At 46.3% G+C, this 24,878-nt stretch overlaps 1 long non-coding RNA gene across 1 annotated transcript in view; it reads left to right on the forward strand.

Moving 5' to 3' along the window:
- Positions 1–24,878, forward strand: part of LOC148109410 (uncharacterized) — a 299,324-nt gene that overhangs the window by 38,112 nt on the left and 236,334 nt on the right. Inside the window, exon 2 of the long non-coding RNA XR_015725626.1 lies at positions 14,986–15,075. This is a non-coding gene — a long non-coding RNA (uncharacterized LOC148109410). The remainder of the gene's footprint in view (positions 1–14,985; positions 15,076–24,878) is intronic.

A 24,878-nucleotide genomic window follows, 5' to 3' on the forward strand; every position in this document is an offset into this window, starting at 1 on the left:
ACACACTCATGGGAGAGAGCGCGAGAAGGGGGGAGGGGCAGAGGGAGAAGCAGACTCCCTGCTGATCAGGGAGCCTGATGTGGGACTTGATCCCAGGACCCTGGTATCATGACCTGAGCTGAAGGCAGACGCTTAACTGTCTGAGCCACCTGGGTGCCTAGGATAGTCCATTATTTAAAAAAACAAAAACAGGGGTGCCTGGGTGGCTCAGTCGTTAAGCATCTGCCTTTGGCTCAGGGCGTGATCCCAGAGTCTTGGGATTGAGCCCCACATCGGGCTCCTCCGCTGGGAGCCTGCTTCTTCCTCTCCCACTCCCCCTGCTTGTGTTCCCTCTCTCGCTGGCTGTCTCTCTGTCAAATAAATAAGTAAAATCTTTAAAAACAAAAACAAAAACGAACACAAAACTATGGCATTTAAGTCTATGGTCCATTTTGAGTGAATACTTATATATGGTGTGAGGTGAAGGACTATGTACATTTTGAAGCTCTGGTTATAGGGTTGTTCCAACACTGTTTGTCAAGCAGGCAGTCTTCCCCTCACCCATGAATTTCCTGGGTACCTTTTTCAAATTCAATAGACTGTGAGAGTAGAGATTTATTTCTGGACTCTGAATTCTGTTCTATTGATCTATCCTTATGCCAACATCACAACATTTTCATAACTAGCTTTACAATAAGTTCTGAAAGCGAGAAGTGAAAGTTCTCCAACTTTGTTCTTTTTCAAAACTGTTTGGTTACTGGAGGTGTTTCATTGAGTGTCCCATTGTCAGGGATGCCTCATTTGGGTACCTGCAGTCCTGAAAATCCGTTAGCAACACACACTCCACTGATTGGGTTCTGAAAGCCGGCCATTCCCTAAACATTTCTATTTTGGGACATCCCCTGATCCCCAAACTCCATATTTCACCAGACTGTGCAAAACTCAGCTCATCTCTTTGTTCAGAGAGACTGATTTTCAAGTACAGCTCTTTGTGCTTAGCAAGGAATGATGGGAGCATCTTTGTTTCAGACACTGTGAGTAGTGGCCTCTCTCTGTGCCTTTGGAGGCACTGTCATATTGGCTTGAAGACCCTCCCTCAGTGGCGTCACGGGGGAACCTTGTATGAACTAGTATGCTCATTGAGCCCCTTTTGTTCCACTCTGTTTACCCTCTCCGGTCTCTGGGAGGTGAGTCCTTCTCAATGGTGAGCCCTGACGGGTTTTGCTGAGGTCTCACTGCTGACTTTACTATGACCGTCCCTTACATTTGTAAGCAAACAGGTTTTTATTTATTGTTTTTCTTTTTGAATGTTACAAGGGAGTGCTCCGTAGTTACAGAAGGAGGCAGAAGCTCATCAAGCCTCTGGTCCATTAGACTCCTGACTGGTGGTCATTAGACCAGTGATCATTTCAAGCAGAAGCAAGTGATTAACGTTTCCCTCGAGTCCCTCACCAGAACGGTCCTAAGGATGCTTCTTGTGTTGTCAGACTGTGATGTAAGATCAGTGCAAAGCCTTCTCAGACTCTGTTTAGCTGAGAACGGGAGAAATCATAAGCGCACAATTTCGATGAGCTGTCATGGTCTCTTTTTCTGTATGTCCTGGGCTCTCGTGCATTAAAACCAAAGCCCCCACCAGGCTGAGCCCCTGCTTCCTGAATGTCCTGCCACCACAATCCTAGTTCTTGTGCCTTTCTTGGTAAAAGACAGTGTTTCCCTACGGGTGATTTAGAACTCAGTGCTCATTGTGGGGGACTTTCAATATGTCAAAAGATAATGGATTTAAGAGGAACTCCATGGGAGAGGTCCCATACCGACTGCTCAATGGCTGGCTTTCTTTCACTGATAGTCTGAGGCCTCAAAATGAAATACTCCCCAGTAACCTCTCTTAAGGACTTGATAACAAAGGGAAAAACAAAATTACTTGCAGCGGGAACCTTCTGAAACTACCCCCCCCCCACCCCCAGCTCTATTACACCACCTACTGACATCCCTTTTTTGCCTTCAGCTCTTTCCCCTGATTCAATGAACAAACTCCCTTCTGCTCAGGTAAAGGAAAAGCACACTGTACAATATACCCTTACAATTGTTGTATCAGAAGGTCTAGAGACAGTTAAAGACTATAATTAGGGATTTTCCCCAGATTCTAGAAAATAGGTATCAGCTACAGAATGCGACATTGTGCTAGGTACTTACTTTGAGACTTTGAGAGCTGTTCCGACTGTTCCACTGACTTGTTCGCCCCTTGGGTGGGGAAGATGCTTCAAAGTTGCAAGAGAGGAAAGACCCCAAGAGGATTTGAGTGGCCAGTCTGTGCATGAGCACAGAACAAAACAAGCAGGAGGCCTTCAGGAGGGGTAAAATATAGGAAATGTTCTTCGCATCCCCTGAAGTTGTTTGGGTGAAGATTTAAAATTATAAGCAAAATAAAAATGAATCAAGCGGGGGAGCCTGGGTGGCTCAGTCGTTAAGCGTCTGCCTTCAGCTCAGGGCGTGAACCCGGTGTTCTGGGATCGAGCCCCGTATCCGGCTCCTCCACTGGGAGCCTGCTTCTTCCTCTCCCACTCCCCCTGCTTGTGTTCCCTCTCTCGCTGGCTGTCTCTCTCCCTGTCAAATAAATAAATAAATAGAATGAATCAAGGGAAACTTTAAAAGTAGACTCTGTGACATTTGAAAATGACATTCGAAGTTGGTCCAACAACCTAGATCAAGAGAGCCTTGTCTTCTTTCTGTCAATGACCTCAGATGTGAAGTAGACTTGGAGAGAAACAGACACGGTTGACTGCAGTGTGACGATTCATTCTCAGCTGCAGTCACAGCGCTGCTCTGCTGCCTTCACCTGCCCGCCCCCGGGGGCTGAGGGATCAGCCCCACTGTGGGTGACTGCAGGACACAGTGTTTTAGGGTCTGGGAGAGCGTGGATGTGGCAGGTGCCCAGGGACAGAGCTGGGGGAGCTGAGGCCAGAGAGAGGCAGAGTGCAGGTTGGTTGGACTATGTTCGATCCCTGGCGTGTCTGCTCTGTTTGCACGTGCAGAGCCCCTGTGCAATGAACGCAGGTCATCAGTCCTCCCAGACCTGGGGCAGTCTGCAGAGCTCTACCTATCTGAGGGGGAAAAGAGAGAGCGCGCGTGAGAGAGAGAGGGAGGAAGGAGGGAAGGAAAGAAGCTCAAACCAAGTTTGGTTCAAACAGATTGAAAAGTTAAATCTACGTTTAGAAGATTGACATGACAGTAGAAGAACAAGGTGACCTGGAAAAATGCCCTCAAAAAAAGAAGAAAGATAAGTGGATTAAGTCGCATCTTTCCAGGGCGGTTTGTGTCTGTGAGGGTAGAAAGACGCTGGGGGATGCCAGACACCTTGCTGGAAACACGTCCCAGGGAGCATGTCTTTTCTGCAGAGACTTCTGTCCCCTCTTCCTGTTGTAGACAAGTGTCTTTGGGTTGTAGGAGCCGCGGCCGTCAGGCAGGTGTGATTCTTCACTGACAGCTGCTCAGAATGTGTCCCAAGCCATCTCCGTCTTGCATCCCCATCCCTGACTTTGTGCCGTCGGCGTGCAGCCTCCGCTGCGCTCTGCCCTTGACCACACTCACCCGGCTGTCATTATGGAGAATGGGAGCCAGCTGCTCATATCAGAAAGGAGAACATGGCCCGTGGGACTTAGTGAAAATGGCCAGGTTAGTGCAGCAGACCTCCCTGGGAGAGGCTGCGTCTGTCCCGCTTTGCGGGGAGCCCTGGCAGGGCCTGACCACGAACGTCTGTCTGGGGCACGTTCGCGGAGTGCTCCTACCTGCCCAGCCCCTGCAGTGCGGAGCTGTCCCTTCGGCCGGGTGGCGGAACTGGCAGGTGGAATTGAGGGATGGGCTCTCCGTTGCTAGGCTGGGATGCTCAAGCTGTTGTGCACCACATCTCGAACAGCGCGGTTATTTTTATCAACTTGCAGGAAGGCAGCCTATCAGAGTGGTTGAGAGCACGAGCCGTGGAGTCAGACTGGCTCCTCACTTCCCCGCTGGACGACTGGGGGCAGCTTCCTTAATCTCTCAAGTCGCAGTTCGCATGTTGGGAAATGGGAAGACAGTAGTGTCGGCTCGCAGCACTCTCAGGAGAAGGTGATGAGGACCTGCTGGTGAAGTCATTAGTAGTGGGCTCGGCCCGGGGAGAGCGCTCGGGAATTGCTGGTTCTTCTCGTTACCATTGTCGGTGACCCTCTGGGCCTGCAGGAGCCCTTCACAGACCTCTCAGGGGCACCATCCCACCGAACTCGGCGAGGTCCGTGCCGACAGCGCTGTGGAGTTGTGCGGGAGCTCACTGGTTCCTGCCCGCCAGCAGCGCGGCTTGTCCAGCTGGGTGCATTTGGGGGAGCACACTTGGGAGTCCTGTGCTGTCCCCACAAGTGGCTGGGGGTGGTAAATCTTCATCGTCAAGGCCTTCTCCCAGCCGCGGTCCCATTCTCTGCTGCCCGCACTGGCCACGTGTGCTCTGCCACCTCTCCTGGGCACCTTATTTGTAAGTAGCTAGGACTATGCTGCTGATCTTGGCAATACAGTCTCTGGAATTGGGGGTCAGAGCAAAAAAAGGGAAGCAAGTCAGTCATAAGCACTCAACGAACATGAAAGAAAAACTTCTCTAATTCAGTAGCAAAAGTGACATTTATAGGACACTCCGATCCAACCACTTGCATCTTTGTATTGGAGCCCCCGGGTGAGACAGTGGACAGTACTCTTCAGTTTTCCACATGGGAGGTGCAGATTCTTGTCTGCGAAAACGCTTTCTTATAGTGGCCTATACAAGCCAAAGACAGGAAGTCCGAGCTGCCTTGCTGATGGCACGGGAAACACCACGAGGAAGATAGCGTTGAGGAGAGGTTGTTAAGAAGTCATGTTTCCATCTGTTCCATCAGACCGGAAGAAATTGGGGTCTGGAAGCACAGGACATGGGAATCCCCACAGAACTTGCTTTTTCTGTGTTGTGCTTTAGTCTGAGGCCATCAGTGCATGTGGTTTGGGAAATGAGCGCCAGCCAGCGGTCACCTGCCCTTGGTTCCAGTGGAAGCATAAGATGAAGATGCCGGTGATCACTCCACTGGCTCCTTAGAGGATCTGGGGGGACATGCCTCTTTGTCTTGGTGCCAAGTATGACTGTACCTCAGGCTTCATCTGTTTTTGCCTCATGATGTGCTTCCTGGGAACCTGTAATGGACCGGAACGAGGGTAGGTCATGTGGGCCCAACAGTAAGACAAGACAACATTTTTCCTTCACGAAGCTTCCAGTCTATGGGGATTACAGAAGCTAACTAGTGAATTACAGATATCATAACAGCCAAAGAACATTACATTTTGATTTGGTTTCCAGAAAGCTCAGCTCCAAATCTGTGGCAAGTGTGTAAGTCATTAGCGACTGCATCTTTAACCATATTCATGGCTCCATTTCATATCCTACCCTGTTTTTCCTTTTTCTTTCATTTTCATTTTTAAATTAAGCTATCTTGTAAGCTGTCTTAAATCTTGCCTGGAACAAAGAAAGCTATATATTTAAAAGTAAATACATAGAAACTCAGGGAAAGCCACTCGATGAGAGAGACTCTAATTTTGCCTGGCTTTTGTCCCATTGGATGGATAAATGAGAGGATGTGATATTTCCTCTGCTGAAAGACAGATGGTGTGATTTGTAGGCTCCAGCCAGCACTGTTGGGTAGTGGCTGGGTACCAATCCGGGAGAGAGAACATGTCCGTCCTGCTCATTACTGGTTCCCCAGAACTAAGTACATGCTTAGTACTTAGCTGCTCCTATGATAGCTGTTGAATATTTAATGCAGCCACAGTGTTCCTCAGGGCATTATAATTTATCAAGCACTTTGTCAGCCTTCTCTCCTTTGATCCCGACAGCCATTCCTGTGAGGTCTGTATCAGGGTAATGCTAGTTGCTGTAACATAGACCCCGAAAGCGACCGTGGCTCAGATGCAATGGAAACTTGTTTCTTTTTTGTGCAAGGAAACGTGTAGTGTGGGTGTTCCTGCTAGCCGGTTGGTTTTTCTTGATGTGATGATTCAGGGCCCGGGCTCTGCAGCCCCTAGGATTTCAGCGTCATCTGTAGTAAGCTCGCGGAAGGGGGAAAGGATGAAGGCACAGCCACTGCAAAGCCTTGGCCTGAGATTGAACACGTTGCTTTGGCTCCCAGGGTGTTGGCGGGAATTAGTCTCACGGTTACATGTTAGTGCAGGAGAGGCTGGACCAGGAGGGGCCAGAATGAGCAGGTGCTTTCCAGGGACAACTCCGTCCTTTGGAAGATGAGTACATTTTCATGTGGAGCCAGCCATCTCTGCTGTAGATTTTAGGGCCTGATGTTTACTAGAAAAATAACCGAATTAAGGCTGCAAATCTCAAAAGAGAAGAATGGTTTCCTACACATCAAAGCAGGACCAGCAGGGCTTCGACACCAAACATGACAAATCTGATTACACGGAATTGTCTTATCTCTGGCCACAGGGAGATTGCGCTTGTACAAAAAAGCCTAAAGAGAGGACATGTCACCTGTGGTCTAAGAATGCATGTTCAAGTCATTTCCCTGTTTAAGGCAGATTCCTTGATGTTTCCGTTCTCTTTGCTTGGCTGTTGAAGCTGGAACACCTGATTTACCTTCAAGCCGCTATGATTCGGCCCCAAACGTCATCCAGGCTTTACTGCTCATTATGTCCATTTGGGCATCTGAACACATTGGCCACTTCTCTGCTGTTCGACCTCATGGATCTCCTCTACTTGAATTGCATTTGCCTCCCCTTCTCCACCTGTTGAAATCCTGCTCATTCATCACTGTCTACCGAACATGCGACGGTCTCCAAGAAAGCTACTCTGATTTTTCAAGTCAGAATAAATTGCCCCCACTCCTTCTTGTTACTTATCTAGCAATTTGACTTAATGTTCTACTCCTCTGTTGCCCCTAATAGGTTGTAAACTTCATAGGGGCAGGGGCCGTCCTATCAGAAATATTTTTGGATGGCCTGTCCCATATACCATCTGCTTTCCATTTAGGCAGATTGCATTGGGCACTGCTCCATTTGAGCTGGTCAGTTCTGGTCTTTCCTTGTTGGGGCATAAATTGATCAGGTGTGACTGAATGGATCAGCTGCTTGGCTAGATGGACCCTTCCTCTCCACTCATTAGAGGCTTTGATGGGATTGTGGACAAATGCACACTCCATGTCCTAGCTCAGCGCCCCACAGACTTTATTGTGCTTACAACTCACGTGGGGATCTTGTTAAAATGCGGACTCGGATTTAGTAGACTCTCGGGTGGGACCTGCGATTGTGCATTTCTAATGAGCTCCCAGGTGATGCCGACCACACTTTGCAGTGCAAGGACTGATGTTTGGTGGAGAATTTGCCTCAAAATAATTTGAAAGATGTTCTTTGAATGTGACCCAATGTTTTACTTTCCTGATGTGTTTTAACCCCAGCTGCTTTTATTACAGATGTACACGTCTCGATAAAAAGAGGAAAATTCAGCCCGTCTGGGTTTTGTTTTATCCTTCTGCAGGGCTCACACAACAGACTGGCAACAGCAACAAAGGTTGTAATAACGGATGAGATTTATTAATGACTTATTCTGGAGCTGACATATTACATACATGAACTCACACAATCCTCTCAGCAGCACGCTGGTTCCTATTCCCATTTTCCACATGAGGAAGCCGAATTTCTGAGGAACACATAGTGTCAGAGCTGGGATTTGAATGCACCTGTGTTTGATTCCAAAGAACTGAGTTCTTACGATAACTGTCCTGCCTTGGCCATCCCATCTCTTCTGCAGATGTTTGTTTGATTGATTCCATTCCATTCTCTTTCCCTCTGTCTGTCTCTCTCTCGTACACACACAGCCACACGCATGCATACATGCCAACCACAACAAACAGCCTCAGATAGTTGCTTGGTTGCTCCGTCCAGATGCTTGGTGTCGAGGTAGAGTAAATATCTGGATAAAGAATTCTTCTCTGCCAGATGCCATGTGTCTCTCCTGCCCTCTCTGGATATTGTGATTACAAACTGTGATCCTCTCGGATGGCCCCCTGCAGACTTTGTGGACCCTTCTCACTTTTGCTCCTCAAGGTTCAGAAACTTGTTGGTCATGTTGTCCAGGGTTAATTGCCTCACCGGGTGATTCTCTCCCGCTTGAACATCTTCAAGCACTAAATCACTCTTGGAGTTTCTATTTCATCAGGGATGTTTCTTACCTGGGTTGGTGTCAGTCAACATTAAATCATCTCTCCTTGGGAGTAAAGCTTCGTTTTCTCACGTTTGATGGATAGTCCCAAGGAGGAAAGAAAAAAGCGCTGTGAGGGGTTTCATTACTTGCCTTGCCAATAATTCTTCAGCGTGTTATGATTTTAAATCAAGAAGATGATGATAATGGTAAAGAGATAACAAGAAAATAATGTGAATGCTAATAATCAAAACCGCAGACACTCCTTGCATTTTGTTGTCTGTGATCATTGGTGATGCACGTCCAGGTTGTTGGTGTTGTTTTTATTATTATTATCTTGCAATGAACCAGGGAAGTTATGTGGACAGATGGCAGTCAGACAGGCGCGCCGCCATGGGTCCTGGAGAGCTCCAGCCTTTTGGTCAGCCTGTCCCCCGTGTCGCACGTGAGGAAGAGCCACATTGAGGTTGAAGAAGCCAGGGTCTGAGTTCCAGCTCTGCCATGTCCTGGTCGTGAGAGCTCGGGTACAACATTGAACGTCTCTAAGTTCAACTTCCTCGTCTGTAAAATGCGGATACATACATTTATTTGCCTGGATGAAATAGATATAAGAAATAGATGTAAGGGGCCCCTGGTGGCTCAGTCAGTTAAGCGTCTGCCTTCAGCTCAGGTCCCAATCCCAGGGTTGTGAGATCGAGTCCCACATTGGGCTCCCTGCTCAGCAGGGAGTCTGCTTCTCCCTCTCTCTCTGCTCCTCCCCCTTGCTTGTGCTCTATCTCTCTCAAATAAATAAATAAATAATCTTAAAAAAAGAAAATGTAAAATGTATGAAACATAGTAGCAACCCCCCCCAAAACCAGTGGCAGCTAGTGTGACTAGCAGGTGTCTGTCAGCCATGCCATCCTCACCCACAGATGAAGCAGAGAGTCACGCCCGCACCGAACTTGGATGCCCACCTGTGACTGCAGCTTCGGCCTCCCCACGGCATCTACTGTAGGCTCCGTCCTTAGGATGATCTCAGTTTTGGTAGCTGAACGAATATCTGTCCTTCCAAACCACAGACTGTGAAGTGAGATTTTTGAGTCCCACAAAACTCTTGTCTGCGATCCTTCTGGGGTGGGGGAGGGGTGGGCACCCTCATTTGACACACAGATGTCCCTTGGTCAGTGACCCTTGTCTCCATCCTGACTGTCTTCCCGGGGTGGCATGTCCGTTCACACTCTCCATTGCTCTCCCCTCAGTGTGCCTGGCCATTGGGTGCCCCATGCCTTGTTCACACGTGATGTGCCCTCCCCCCCACCCCATCTTCTGAAGGTCTCCATAGCTCCTGACGCTCTGATCAGATGTCTTGTCTGTGAAGTCTTCTTTGGATCCTTCTTAGAAATGACCCCATTTTTTTTTTTTCTTTTTCCTTATTCCTTTCCTTTGCTCCTGGAGGAGACAGCTTAGTTACTGGAGTGAGTATGAGTTCTGGGTGATATGTTTGTGCTGGAATTGGGGCAGCAGCAGTGAGAGCGGCTCCCGAGGGTGTCGGGCTGGAGGGGAAAATGTGCACAGCAGGACAGGAGAGATTTATGGATTTGAGGGCATCTGCCTAGGATTCAGGATTTGATGTCCTGGTGAGGCCGTCTTAGAGCCAATCCTGATCTGCCGGGATGCCTCCCTGGCTTGGAAACAATGGTGGCATAATGAGATGGAGATGTCAGAGTGACCTTTGCAGAGAAATGAGGAGGAGGTCAGAGGGCTAAGAGCGGTGGGAATAATAGACTGGATTTATCGTGTGAGGCTGGAGGGCACAGTCCATGGTTATGTGCCTTTGGAGAGTGCAGAGGGCACACTCTTCACGTAGCCAACAAGGAATAGAATTACACTTCCGGGGGCGGGGTCGCAGAATCTCTGCAAAGCTCAGGGTCATTTACGGGCTAGGGTTGACAGTAGAGAATGCTGCCTGCCCCGGAGCTGGGCTTGATAGGTTCTAGATCAGCAGGAGCCACGTGTCACCCCTTAACCATGAAATTCAGAGGGACGTAATTACTCATGGGCTAGCAATGGCTAATAGACCATGGTGATCTACGGGGAGTAGAGATGAAGGTAGCCTGCGAGGGTGAAGCTGGACTCGTGTAACTGGAAGAAGGCAAGAGCTGGTGAAGAGAAGGCAGGAGCTAGCCATCGTGATGGACACACTGGTCTGTCACCAAGTTTCTAGATCTGACAGAGTCTATTGTTTGAAGGGGAGGTGGAGTCCCCTCATGGAAGAGAAGACACCCAAAAGTGGTAGCAAGTAAATATAGTAACAGTTCCCTCCAGTGGTTCCCCAAGGAACCTGTGACCTCACTTATCAGAGGAACCATATGCTGTAGGAAGAGATCAGCCAGTTCTTTTCAGCTTTTCCAGTTCTTTAATTGATGGCGGAGGACAAATGCTTGGGCCTGGTGAGTAGATGGGTCAGCATGAGACAGGGGTGTGAGCCACAGCAAACCGTGGCCATACTGCGGCCCCAGTCAAGTGACAATGACAGTGGGAGGTCCTCCAGCGGGCAGAGCTGCAGTAGTGCGCGTGGTCGGCTAAGTCAGATGGAGGAGAGGATGGCTGAGTGAGAAGGACACCTGGACTCGGGGCCAGTGGCCAAGGGCTGTATGGGAACCTGGGGAAGAGGCTGGTGGAGAGACTTTTGTTAGTATGTTCAAGACTCGAGTATCTCCGTAGCTCTCTTTACAGCCCACCTGTGGGTGTCCGTGACAGAGCAGGAACTCCACAACCAGGGGGACAGGAGGGTTTTCGAGGCATGCAGCTGCTCCAGAAGATTTCATTTACATCTGTCTAGAATATAGGCCATGTAATGTCAGAGACTTCTGTCTGTTCTGTTCTCCACTATCATCCTTATCACACCGAACAGACCTGGGTGCCAGTAACCTTTTGTCCAGTGCGTGACTACATTACGCATGAATCAAGTTCTTGACATACCTGAATCTTTACAAGGCTAGCTTCCTAGAAGTACATTGATCAGATAAGGAATGATTTTAAAGTTTACATTTTATTTTAGCAAATTTGTTTCAAGTACTGATACATGCTTACCTGGCTATTAAGATGTTTTGGAACTTGTGACATACGGTACAAGCGTCTCTGTGCTGACTGGTACTTCCAACCAGAGTTTCCAACTCATCACTTCTTCCCTCAACTGCACTCGCTTCTAAATATTTTCCAGCTGGATAGGTGGGAAAATGCCCCCACGCTTTGTTATTATTTATAAAACGGAACATCCATTAGCTCTTTGATTTTCTTCTGTCTGTTAATATTATTTATTCATTTTCCAATTAAGGGTTCATCCATTTTTAATGAACTCTAAACAAAAATATTAAACACTAGTGTGAAGAATTTATTAGGTACGTTTTGTTCAGCTTTATTGCTGTCCTTTAAATTTTGTAGGCATTTCTGTTCTATAGATGCTTATTTATATTGTAAGATAGCACATCTTTCAATGTTCTAATTTGTGGCTTCTGTTGCTTTTATGCTGAGAAAGTCCGCCCTCTTCTGTAGAGCAATAAATACTCTTATGTTTGCACCTCGTTTCCTCATACATACAAATCATTAATCTAAACAGGATTTATTTTGCTGTATAATGGTGAGAATCTAAATTTGATGTATTTTTTTTTTGCAAAAGCCATTTTTTACACTGTCTTGAATAATCTATTCCTCCCTATTTATTTGCTATTCTTCCTTTATCATGTATTCTTATTTATAGGAGGTTCTGTTTCTGATCTGTGTGCTCTGTTTCACTGATACTGTTGCCTAAACCGGAGTCAGTTATATGCTAATTGACTGAAAAATAACGGCTTTATTGAGATGTAATTCATGTACCATAAAATTCATCCTTTAAAACTGTACAATGCAGAGGTTTTGTTTTGCATTCATCATCACTGTCGAATTTTAGAGCATTTTCATCATCCCTAAAAGAAACCCTGTACCCGTTAGCAGTTACTTCCAATTTTCCCCACCACCAGACTTGGGAACCACTCATCTGCCTTCCATCTCCACGGATTTGCCTATTCTGGACCTTTTCTATAAATTAAGTCATAAAATATGTGGCTTTTTTGTGTCTGGCTTCCTTCACTTAATAGAATGTCTCAAGGTTCATTCATAGAGTCGCAGGTATCAGTCCGCATTCCTTGTAATTGACAAACACGAATCCGTTGTATGGATATACTGCATTTCAGTAATCCGTCCACCAGCTAATGGAATCTGGGTTGTTTCTACCTTTTGATTATTACGAATAACGCTGCCAGACATTAGCGGACAAGGTTTTGTGTGTGTATATATATGAATTGCCACACCTTTTTCTCAAGTGACTGAACCATTTTAATTCCCTACTAGCAATGTATGTTTACGTTCACCTAAAAAGATTTTGGGGGTGCCTGGCTGGCTCAGAAGTGTGCAACTCTTGATCGTGGAGTTTTGAGTTTGAGCCCTGCACTGGGTGTAGAGATTACTTAAAAAAATAAAACCTTAAAAAATCAAATATAAAAAGATAAAAATAAATGTGTATATCTGTTTGGCACCTTTTTAAATTTAAAGTTTTCCTAAAATTATTTTTTTATGTTTAAATTTTCCTAAAAAAGTTAAAATTAAAAATTTCCCTAAAATTGATTCATGGGCTTTGTTTTATTTTCTAATTCTTTAATACATATTTCAGTAAACTATTATGTTCCTGCTGTTTTTTAAATGTGTTCATTAGCTTATTATTGAAAACGATGTATTCAAAACTATGAGTTTACCTGTGCAGGATTTTAGACACTTTCCGTCTTTCTCATTTTTAATATCTAAAACATTTGTAATTATCTTGCTTTTTCTGTGTGACTCAAATAATTTAGGAGCACATTTTTTATTTTCGAGTGGTGGTGGTGATCATGTGTGAGGTTACTTAAGGATTTTTTAAAAAAATGATTAAGTGGAAAAAAACACAGAAGGCATTAAGCATGGTGCCAGGCACACGGTCGGGACACCATCCATAATTGACTCCTTTTTCCTCCCTTCCCTCTACAGCTCCATTCTTGGCAGTCCTTCTCTTCTCCTCTTCTGGATTCTGTGTCAATAAACTATTTGGGCCATCCTGAAATTTGTGGGTTTTATTCGTATTGTAATTTATAAACTGCAAGGATAGATTGCTCTGCGTTCCCTGGTATTTGTGTTCTCTGGAACTTGGAACCTTATTGATCTGAAGACTCGAGATTTTACTTTCTTCTTCTCTCCCCTGCTGCCACCTTTTTAAAATTCTGTGGTTGTTTATCCTTTTTTTCTTCTGGAACTAACACTCCTCATGATCTAGGAATTTGTCTTACATATCAAACTTTCATTATTTTCTTATTCATTTCCCTGTCTATTCTGAGATATCAATAGCCTGTTCTTTACATTATTTAATTTATTGCAGTGTTACTTCTGTTTTAGTGTCTGCAATACTAATTTTAATTGTTGTATTTTTAGTCTCATTGGTGTTTTTCCTGATTGGAGTCAGTGGTCTTTTCATCTTTTCTAAGTGTATTTTTTTTTAATGTGTCCTTGAATTTTTTTTTTTTTTAGGATTTATTTATTAGAGAGAGAGTGAGCACGAGTGGGGGGAGGGGAGGAGGGAAGAGGAGAGAGAGAATCTCAAGCAGACTCCATGCCCCGCGCAGAGCCTGATGCGGGGCTCGATCCCAGGACCTGAGATCATGCCCCAAGCCGAAGCCAAGAGTCAGACGTTCATCTGACTGAGCCACCCAGGCAACCCTTCTTGAATTTCTTTTTAAAATGTGTTGTATTTTGCATATTATTAATGAAACGAAGCAAATGTGTATCAGTTAGCTTTTGCTGTATTAAAAAAAAAAGCCTCATAGAACTTAGTGACTTAGAACAATACATTGATTATTTCTAACTCTCCTGTAGGTTAGTTGGGTAGTTCTTCTGCTCTTGTCTGGCTTGCCTGGGTGTGGTTGGTCTACGACTGCCTCACACTTGGTCTGGCAGTTGGAAAGCATGCTGCTGGGCCTCAGACATGTAGTCTTCCGGCCCCGGGTTAAGCTAACTCAGGCTTCTGCATATGGCAGTCCCATGGTTTCACAGGGCAGCAAGACGGGACAAGCAGAGTTGCCCAGGCAAGCCTCAGTCATCTGCTCAAGTCTCATGGGTCAAAGTTGAGTCCAAGGCCAGCCAGGAGTTTCCTATGGAAAAGCACCACCAAAGAGCCTGGAGGGAGGGTATGGAATAATATGTGGTCATGTTTACAAACTCCTTGTGTTTCATATTTTATTTCTTATTATAAATCACTTTGAGAGACATGTTCCTTCTCCAGTTTATTGGGTTAATACTTCCATGATCTTCTTAAGTGTTCTTTTCCTACTGGTTTTGGAAAGTTCGGTGATTTTTTTTTGGATGAAGAAAGTCGTTCCAAAAGTAGTATTTAGCCCATTCTAACTCCCCCATTTGCCTTATCTTCAGAAGGTGACATGTAATAGGCGTGAGGCACGCTCTTCTTGTCCCCTCATTGCCTTCCAGTGGCTTCACTGCTCTGCTCCTTGGAGAGAGACACATACTTGGCTGCCATTTGTGATATCAGTGGAGCTTTCCTTGATGTGATTACAAATCCCATAAGTCCTTTTTAAGGACTGTTGCTGTCTTTGGTTTTCAAAGATGGTTTGGAAGTTTGCCTTTTCCTTTGTCTCTTCAGGCTGCTTTAATAGAGTATCATGTGTTAGCTGGTGCATTGTTAAACTGAGAGTCTAGGAAAGCAATACCAGTTATGAACTTTATCTTGAACTAACACTTACATACATTTCTTGCAGGTTTTGTGAAGATTTAAAGTGTCGATGTACGTAAAGCAGGATGTACTTGGGCTCGGGGTCCTGTCACCTGCGTTCCTGCTCATCAAACGTGTAAGTGAAAAAATGCACAGGCGACGATCCTCTTGGTTTAAGTGCAGATTTTGGACTACTGAGCAGGAGTTTCACGGAGATGCCGTACGGGCACAGGGGTCAGGTGGGACCCTGGCGGGTGGTGGGCACCCAGTTGGGCATGGTGCTGAAGAAGGGATAGACAGGGTTCAACTGTCAGATAGGGAGTTGGACAGATGATTCCAGGTTACTGCTCAACTTGTGATGTTCTGCTTCTAAAAAAGAACATTGGGCAAATTATCCAGTGTTGTAGTCATTTCATATATGGCAACGATTTTTATTAACTTTTTCTTCTGAGAAGACATCATTCTGATTCAGTAAGTCTGAGTGAGGCCAAGGATTTATTACAAATATCCTGGATGACTCTGGTGGAGGTGGGCTGCCTCAGATAGGTGTGATGGACGCTAGCACAGAGAAAAGCCCGGGCTAACGGAATCAGGTGACTGGGGTCTGAGCTGAGCTCAACCGCTTACTAGCTGTATAACCAACCTGTTATATAATCAACCTGTACCATCCAATATGTGCTCAAGAAATATTTGTTGAGTTGATGAGTTTCCCTCTATTTCCTTACCTTTGAGATCAAGATCTTGAAAAGCACCTGCCGTAGGTACTGTGGTTGTTAAACGGAGTAGGGGATCAAATGCACCTTGACATGTATTTGTAACTCATAAAAGGGTAACTCCTCTGTTTGCTGCCTGTTGATTTCGTAGGTCTGTTCTTGCTTGAAGCAATAAATATTAGAGGGTTTCTGGCATGAATCAGAGTTGAATTAGCCCTTTGCCTCTTGAGATGGTCAAGGATGACCTTTGTTACACAGACACATGGATACTATTTATTAGATCCTTGATCCACAAAGAGATGTCATAATTAGGCCTAAGCAACCAGTCCCAACAGTAAGTTGTTCAGTGCGAAGATGATTCTGGGTAGATTTGGGTGTGGGAATGACATCATTGCCCCCACGCAGGTTGTATTTATTGCTTTTAGGCCAAGGTTTTATTTCTCTGTAAAAATGTCATTTATTCAACAAATTAGGATTTATAGAATAACTGATGAGGCAGTAAAACTACTTCCACCATTAACAGTAACACATCCTGGAAATACGAGCAAGGGTCTGTTGGCGACAGGTGAAGATTAAGATAAAATTTTTACAACTGGCAATTGGAAAATATACAAAAGCGTAAGCAGAGTATATTACCTGGAGCTTCGCAGAGTTGAGGCTATTCTGCAAATGTGAAGTATAAATATTTGACAATGTCATTACGACACAGAAGGCTTCTGGTGGAGGCTCTCTGGTGTTGTGGAAAGCAGATTGATGTGCAGAAAGCTGCTCTATTCCTTTATTCATGACCCAGACATTTCTGTTTAGACAGAATCATCTGACACGAGATCGGGAGGGGAATTTACAGGTCGTCCAACCCAATGACGACAGATGGGAGGCATGTGTGCCTCCACTCCCCCGGTTTCTGCTCCTGAAGACGCTGCTGATCCAACTCATGGCTCCTTCCAGTTGTGTCTGTCTGGCCACGGAACTCTCGAACATGGGACTCCTGGCAGGCATTCGGGGCTGAGTCAGGTTGGAAATGGACACGCAAATGCTTGGCTGTTCCCTATTTAGAGGGTGAGAGGTCAGACCCAGATTTCAATTCTAGGTCTTGATCGGAATTCCCACTGGGAGCCACTGTCCCAAGCACATGGGCACAGAGGCGGCACAGGCCAGTGAGGGGGCCCTGAGGTCGGAGCCCTTCCCCCGCATCGCCAGCCCTGGCTCTGGATCCCCTCCGTGGCGTGGCTTCAAACAAATCACTTCACATTTCTGGGCCTGTAAAGTTTCATGCCTCTGAAGTTAGGGATAATTATCTATCTCCTAGGGCTTTTATGAGCATCAGAGGAGATAATGGATGTGAATGTGTCTCTCACGTTTCGAATGTAGGTGAATTTATGCTGGTACAATAAAATGTCGCTTCCTAGGATCTCCGGGCAGCCTTTTTTCCAGGCATCTGAGGAATTATCCTTTTAAGTGCCAAATATTTTATTTTAAGCATTTTAGATGGAAGTCGTTCTATAATGGGTTACACACTTTACTGATCTTTTAAGCAGAATACAATAAACAGAATTTGATCTTTTGGATGACTCACTGGCATTAAGAAAATTAACTTTCGTAAGACAATTCCCGGGGACTTACCGAGGCATGGCGGAACACTGGTCCCCCACTGACTGGGGCTGAGCGCCTGTGGCTTTTGTGACTTCTTGTGTCCCCTCTTAATGAATTTGTTCAGCCTTCTCTTTTCAACTCGTGTTTCTTTCCCTTCCAATCCCACATCTCCCAGGAAGGAGTGTCTCTCTCTCCTTTATTGCTTTTCCTACCTTGCTGGGGGTCAGTTAGATAATCAAGTCTTGGAACAAATGAGATTGCGGCCATAATACCAACACTGACGTTTTCTGGGCGCCGACACACGCCAGATCTCCCCCTCGCCACAACCAGGTGTGCAAGGCAAAATCTGGAAGTTATCCTGCCTCCACTTTGTCTTCCATCGTGTGGCCAGTCCTGTTGGCCCTATGCTCAAGGCGTGTCTGGAATGTGGCCACCTCTTACCACTCCCTCAGCTACCTCTTGGTCCAAGCCATCACTGCCGCCCACCTGGCCTCCCACCTGGCCTTTCTGCTTCTGGGCTTACCTCCTTCAGCCTGGTCTCAACACAGCAGCCAGAGTGGCCGTGTAAGACATAAATCAGTTCCTGTTAGTCCCTGGCTCCCACACAGGTAATGTTCCTCACCTTGCATTCAGAGCATCAGTCAAAGTCCTCTACATGGTTTCCTGAGCTTGGAAGGTCTGCCCTCATTACCTCTCTCCTCCTGTCCTGTGGCTCCATCAACAGAAGCCATGTTTGCCTCTCTTTTTTTACTTCAGTCTCATGTATCTCATTCAGACCTCAGGGCCTTTGCACTTGCTGTGTGCTCTGTTTGGAGCCTTGTCCCCCAGGCTTCTACATGGCTCCCTCACTCCCCTTCTTCAGGTCTCTGTTCAAAGGCCTCCCTTGACCGTCCCAGTTAAAATTTTAGTTCCTTCCGCATTCCCTATCTACCCTCTATGTGGTGTTTTTTCTCTGTGGCACCTGCCATTTAACATGTAACATTTTACTGATTTCTTTTGTTCATCACCTGTCCTCTAGAACATTAGAATGTTGTCCGTGCTTTCCCTGCTATATCCTTGGGTGCCTAGAGCAGTGCTTGGCACATTTTAGGTGCTTGAGAAGCGTTTGTTGGATCTTTGAAAGGATGAAAGAATGAATGTGGTGAACACCACCCAGAAGAGGGAAGTAGGGTTTTGGAAGTAAATTGCAGAAGCAAAGCTGGGATTTGGAGCTGGCACCTGTAGGCTCTAAGGCATGTTAGCATTTTATCTAGAGGCATAATAAGTGGGCTGTGGAACAGCTTTCCTCCCAGGAGTAAAATGAATAGGTGGTGGCGGGAGGATTTGGTTAGTTCTAGATTTCCTGCAAAGTCAGTTTTTGTTTCTCTTCTGATTTTTAGCATTCCAGTTAAGTGAGGTTATCAGATACAATCATGTGTTCATCCATCAATTTTTCTGACCGGTCGTTTCTCAGCAAATAGTCACCGATGCCTCCTGTGTGCCAGGCAGTGCGGTCAGAATGTTGCTGCCCCAACTGTTGTTCACGGCCTCACCAGGAGATCGGGAGGGTACTGTGAGGGCAGTGCGCAATGGTTGCCAGCCCTGCCTGGGAGGCTTGTGGGAGGCTCTGGGTCTGGGAGGCCTTGGTCAGTTCTGAAGAATTCCCAGCAAAGCCTGACCTTGAAAGTCGCTTTGGTAGAATGAAGGCTTGGCCTTTCGGGTGCTGGGGAACTGCAAGTAGATGAGCAGAAGGCCAGGGGCTGTGGTAAGCGAGAAGACAGGAAGGACTTGGACCAGGTCAAGGAGTGCCTTGCTTATGGTTATTATTTATTATTATTTTAATTGGTAAATAACAGCAAGAATCTTTTGAAAAATATGAAGACAATTCTTTTTTTTTTCTTTTCTTTTTTTTTTTACAGCACTTTCTTCTTGCTTTACAAAGGCCCCCAGTGGGGGCCCCTGGGTGCCTGAGTCAGTTAAGTGTCTGCCTTCTGCTCAGATCATGGTCTCAGGGTCCTGACATTAAGCCCCACATCAGGCTCCCTGCTCAGCGGGGAGTCTGCTTCTCCCTCTCCCTCTGCTCTCCCCTGCTCCTGCTCTTTTTCTCTCTCAGATAAATGAAATCTTTAAAAAAAAAAAATTGAAAACCCCCAAACCCAAAGACCTCTGATGTGGGAAGCCTGGAGTCGACTCCAGTGTGACAGTCACCAAGAAGCTCCGCCTCAGACTCAGGGACGTTCCTGTCCTCTGGGCTCCCGGCAGTTCTGCTCAGACCTGACAGAGAACTGCCCGCCTCCCCCATGCCACAGGCTCTGGGGGCTGTTGTAGGGTCTGAGGCATCTGTTTCACAAGGGCCTAAATCTGTTTTGGAAGAAATGTTCTGAGTGCATGTAGCCAAGTTCCAGGTGCATTTCGTACGCATTCTGATTTGACAGTGCCACTGTGCACCTTTTTAGAAGCCAAACCAAGTGAGGAACACTGGTGTGTCCAATCAAACCAAGTGTATTAGTGTGATATTCGTTTCAGATCAGCTTTGGAAAAGATGTGATGTGACTCTGTAAGTCGCTCTTCTCCGTCTGCTTCCTGGGGAAAGGCCAAAGGCAGAGTTTCTCCAAGGCCCTGGTGGGTGCAGCCCCGGGGTTTAATGTGTTTGTTTTAAAGCAGTGCTTCTCTCCCTGCAGATGCTGGAGTTCCCAGGGACTCAAGGCAATTGGGTTCCTTTCGCAGCTGAGTAGAAGGGTACAAATGCTCCTCTCCCCACCTTTTCCCGAGAGGCAGGGCTTTCGGTGTGGTATCCACGGTGGGAAGAGGAGTCCCAGGGGTAGTGGAGACCCAGTGGGTGAGGATCTTCTCATATACATGGACCTTTGGAGTCCCATAGGAAGAGCTCTGTAGTTGGCACGAAGACTCAGTGCCACCCAAGGTATCTGTGTGTCCTGAGCTTCAGAGAGAAGGGACTTGCCACATCGCCACTCCTGGAAATGGCAAACCCCTTGGGGCAACTCGTTCATTTGTTCATTCATGGGCTGATTGATTGATTGATGCATCAAGCACTCATTAAATACTTGGTAAGTCCTGGATCTTTCCTTGCCAGCACCGTGGCTGTAGCAATAAATAGGGCACACTGTTCATGCTCCAAGGAGCTTGCTTCATTCATTCATTCGTTCATTCATGCATACATGCATGCATTCACGTAGTGGCTAAGGGCATGGCCTTTGGAGCCAGATGGCCTGGATTAGAATCTCAGCCCTATCACATTTTCTGTGGATGACCTCAGCAAGTCATTTAACTTTGTGTGTTTTACCCATCAATGGGGATCATAATAGTGCCCAGCTCTTAAAGTTCTTATGAAGTGTGCCTACCACACAGTAAGTTCTGTTTCATTGAGAATATTTAATAATATGATTAGGGTGCCTGGGTGACTCAGTCGGTTAAGCGTCTGACTCTTGATTTCGGCTCAGGTCATGATCTTCGGGGTCATGAGACTGAGTCCAGCACTGGGCTCCATGCTGGGTATGGAGCCTGCTTAAGATTCTCTCTCTCCCTCTCCCCCTTCCTGCTCCCTTCCTTCTAAAATTAAAAAAAAAAAAATATTTAATAAGATCTGTCACGTGCTAGTTCTATACTAAACACAGGAGACACAGTGGGGAATGCTATGGTTTTGGGGCCTGTTTTCATGAAGTTTCTAGTCTAGTGAAAGAGACAGACGGCATTCAAATGATCATAGATCACATAGGGAGATATGTGGTTACATGTGCTGTGAGGACCACAGAAGATCAGTACTGGGTACTGCTGTGAGGCTAGGAAGAACAGTCTTCCCTGGAGAACTGTTGTCACGTAACGGCCGAGGGGAGAAGAGAACATAGTAGTAGACACTTGGGAAATACCCCCTGAATGAACACAAAGTCCTTTGAGCTGAGATCTAAAGAAGAATAAGACTTAAGGACACCTAGAGTAAAGGAGGGGAAGAGAATTCTAGGCAAGAGCAACAGCACATGTAAAGACTGTGGGAGAGGGGAATTTGGCACCCTGTGGGTATGAACTAGGGTACGGTGAGTGGAATGCAGAGAAGATAGAGCAGGGCCAGATGATACTGGACCGGAAGGCTGGGCCAGAGCCTCGGCAGCTGTGGCCAGGCCTTCGATGCTTATTCTAGAAGCAATGGAAAACCACTGGAAGCTTTTAAGCCAGAGAATAACAAAATCAGGTCTGTGTTTTTAAAAGATCACCCACTGGGAAAGTAAAGGGGACCAAAATGGGTAGATGGGACTGTTTATAGGTATAGAAGTTGACTTTCACTAGGTTGTGCTGAAGAAACATTTACCCCAACATCTCAGTGGCTTGCATCCGAGAAGCTTTATATCTCACTTGCACAACACGTCCCCCGTGGGTGGCTCTGGCTGTTTTCCAGGTGTCTTCTTCAGTCTGGGACCTAGAGTGATGGTGAAGATGTTATGTGGGAGATATGGTTCTTACGGCAGAGGGAGAAGAGCTGTGGTTGTCCACAGGAGGGTTCTTTCAGCTTTTGCTCAGAAACAACATATTTGATTTGATTTGGTTGAAAGTCACATGGCTGAGTCTAATGTCAAGGGGATGGGAAATCCCATTCCTCCCATTGGAGGGACAGCAAGTCACATGTTTAAGCCTCTTATGGGAAAGGGAATGAATAGTGATGGCAGGAGTCCATGCAAGTGACGGTCGTGGGGATGGAATAAAAGTCTATGCAAGAGAGGTTTAGGAGACAAAGGTGACAGATCTTGGTGCTGTGCTGGATATGGGGAGTGGGGGAGAAAGAAGTGTCAAGAATGCGTCCCACATGTTCTGGATGAATCGTACCCCACCCACATCCCTTGGACCTGGCCATTTCAGAATGCCCCAGCCAGCTCCCCCAGCAGTGTGTCTGTCCTGCACAGGAGAGAATCTGGAACTATAGGAGGCTGCATTGCCCATGTGAATGTGGCGGACTCGATCGAGGTCCTGGGGAACTTACTTTCTGGAGCAGCCCTCAACCAGTGACTTCTGGGAGTTGATGTATAAATACTCAGAATCCCTTGATCTGCGGGTGGGATAATTCTGAGCTGTGTTTCCATGTTTTCCATGGGATTAAACTCCAGTTATTCACCGCCAGGGCTAAATTAATAATCTACCCTTTAGTAGTTGACTTTCTTCCTTATAGTTGTCCTGCTCCTACTGGTGTTCCCCAAATCACCGAAATAAGCTACTCGCACTTGAACCCATCTTGGGGTTTACTTCTACGGATGCCTAAATGAAGACCTCATGTATTGAGCCAGGGAAAACCAGGCTTGGGAGAAGGGTCATGAATTCCGTGGAAATGCAGAGGGTTTCAAGGAGCTCTGCAACATTTTTGTGGTGATATCAAGTAGGTTGATACAAACACATGCCTGGAGTAAGGAGGCTGCATCTCGGTAGGAGACAGGATTATGGGACTCATTGGCATTTAGAATGCAGTTAGCTCAGTGTCTAATGGAAGGAGGGTTACTACTACAGACAGTTCTAAGGAAGTGAGAAATGTTGGCTTTGAGGTAAGGACTAAGGACAGTGGGAGCACAGAGGAGACACATGGTCTCAGCCAGGGGAGGGTGGAGGATGGAACTAGGGAAGGCTCCCACGTGGTGGCTGCTGGTCAAGAGAAGGGGATTGGAGGAACATTCCAGACCCTGTGGCTGGGGGGAGACCGAAGGAGAGCATGAGTGGAATCTCAAGCTGTGAAGAGGAAGAATTGAATATCATCTGTAAAAGATCTTAAACAAGCTAGAGGAGAATACACAAGGTATCAAAATATAAGATTACATTCTCAACAGGAAAACCAGATGCCATCCATTGTCTCAGTACATGTGAGCACGTCCTGGAGGGCAGGCTGGTGTCCCTGATGCACTGTGTGAGGAACCATGTGCAGCTCATGGAGACATCCCCGGCTGGCTCGTTCTGGGCAGGTTCGGTGCAAGGAGGCTGGAGGGAATAATGGGCCAAGGACCAAAGGCTTCATGTGGGCCAGCCTCCCTTTTGAGGGGCTTTATGTCTGTGGCCTGATTCTTACTACCGTCTCACAGGATCACTATGTTATTGTTCCCATTTTACAGCTGGGAAAACGGAGACACAGCCTAAAGGAACATGGCCAGGGTCACACAGCTTGCTTGCGGTGGGGGGAACTGCTGACCCCAAGAACCGTTATTAAGCAATCCCGGTTGCTGAATTTTCTGGTTGGTTTCTCTGAGGCTGTGGAAGGAGCACAGACCCTCATGTCAGACCCACCAGGGGCTGAATCATGCTTCTGCAGTTTCCTAACACTGTAAAATTCTCAAAGGAACTTAACCTTGTTGATCCCATTTCCCCATTTTGAAGGGGTATTAGCGCTTCCCCGGTAGGGTGCTGAGCAAGGCAAATGGGGTAATAAGCACAGAGCCTCCAGCCCAGGAAGGTGTTAAATAAATATTAGCTGAGGTGAAATGAGGGGTCATAGCATATTGCTTTTCCTTCAACTCCACTTAAAAAAATATGAACTGTGAGAATTTTTATTTTTTTCAATAAGACTGTTAAGCCCATTAATGGCCCATGAAATGATATTTTCTTATGGCAACTACCATATATAAGTGGCATTAAGTGGAAGCTTCGTGGGTGATTATACAGAGGACCCTAATTACCAAGAGCTCTGTTAAAGAAACTGTCCAAAGGAGGAGGACCGTGGAATGAATCACGGTGCGTCCGTGCAAAGGAAACAAATGCGCTAAATGAGTGGGGGTGATAATCACTGTTCTCCCTGGGAAGAAGAATAGCAGGTGATATTTATTTCAATTTGCCTTTCTGAAAACATATTATGAATGCTTTACTTTTATCACAGCCAGAAGATCTTAAAAAGTGAGGAAAACAAAGAGTAGGTCAGCCTTGGAAAACTCCTTTTTGGATTCCACAGAAACCACACTACGAGGGGGTCCTGGTTTGGCCTAAAACTCTGAGAATTTCCTGAATGATAGGACTGTCTTTTGTTATTCATAATGTACCTCTTTCAACCACACCTGCACTTATGCTAATGAGATGACTCTTGGGGGTCTCTAGATAGCTTCAAGGTGGGGGCTGGTTGCTGGAAAAACCAACTCTGATTAGAGGGTTAGAACTTTTGACCCCGCCCCCAGACCTCTGGGGAGGAGAGAGAGGCTAGAAATTGAGTTCAATCACCAATAGCGGATGATTTTATCAACCATGCCTGCATAATGAAACTTGGACAAAAATCTCTACATGATGGGTTTGGGATCTTCTGACTGGTGAAAACATTGATGTGTTTGAGAGGTAGTGAGGGGAACATGGAAACTCTGCACTCCCTCCACCCTATCCCTTGTTCTACACATCTCTTCCATTTGGCTATTGCTGACTAGTATTCTTTATAGTAAATCAGTAAACACAAGCTTCACTGAGTTCTGTTAATCCTAGTGCATTATCCCATCCAAAGGAGGGGATTGTGGGAAGTCCCCGAATTCATAGTCAGTTTGGCATAAGTGTGGGTGGGTAGCCTGGGGTTCCCTTTGTGGCTAGTGTCTGAAGTGGGTGCGGTCTTAGGGGACTGAGCCCTTCATCTGTGGGGTCTGTGCTAGTTCTGGGCAGTGAGTGTCAGAACTGAATTGAGTTGTTGGACACCCAG

Source organism: Ursus americanus, chromosome 9, assembly GCF_024610735.1.
Source record: "Ursus americanus isolate L20-20 chromosome 9, mUrsAme1.1.p, whole genome shotgun sequence".
NCBI classification, from domain to species: Eukaryota; Metazoa; Chordata; class Mammalia; order Carnivora; family Ursidae; genus Ursus; species Ursus americanus.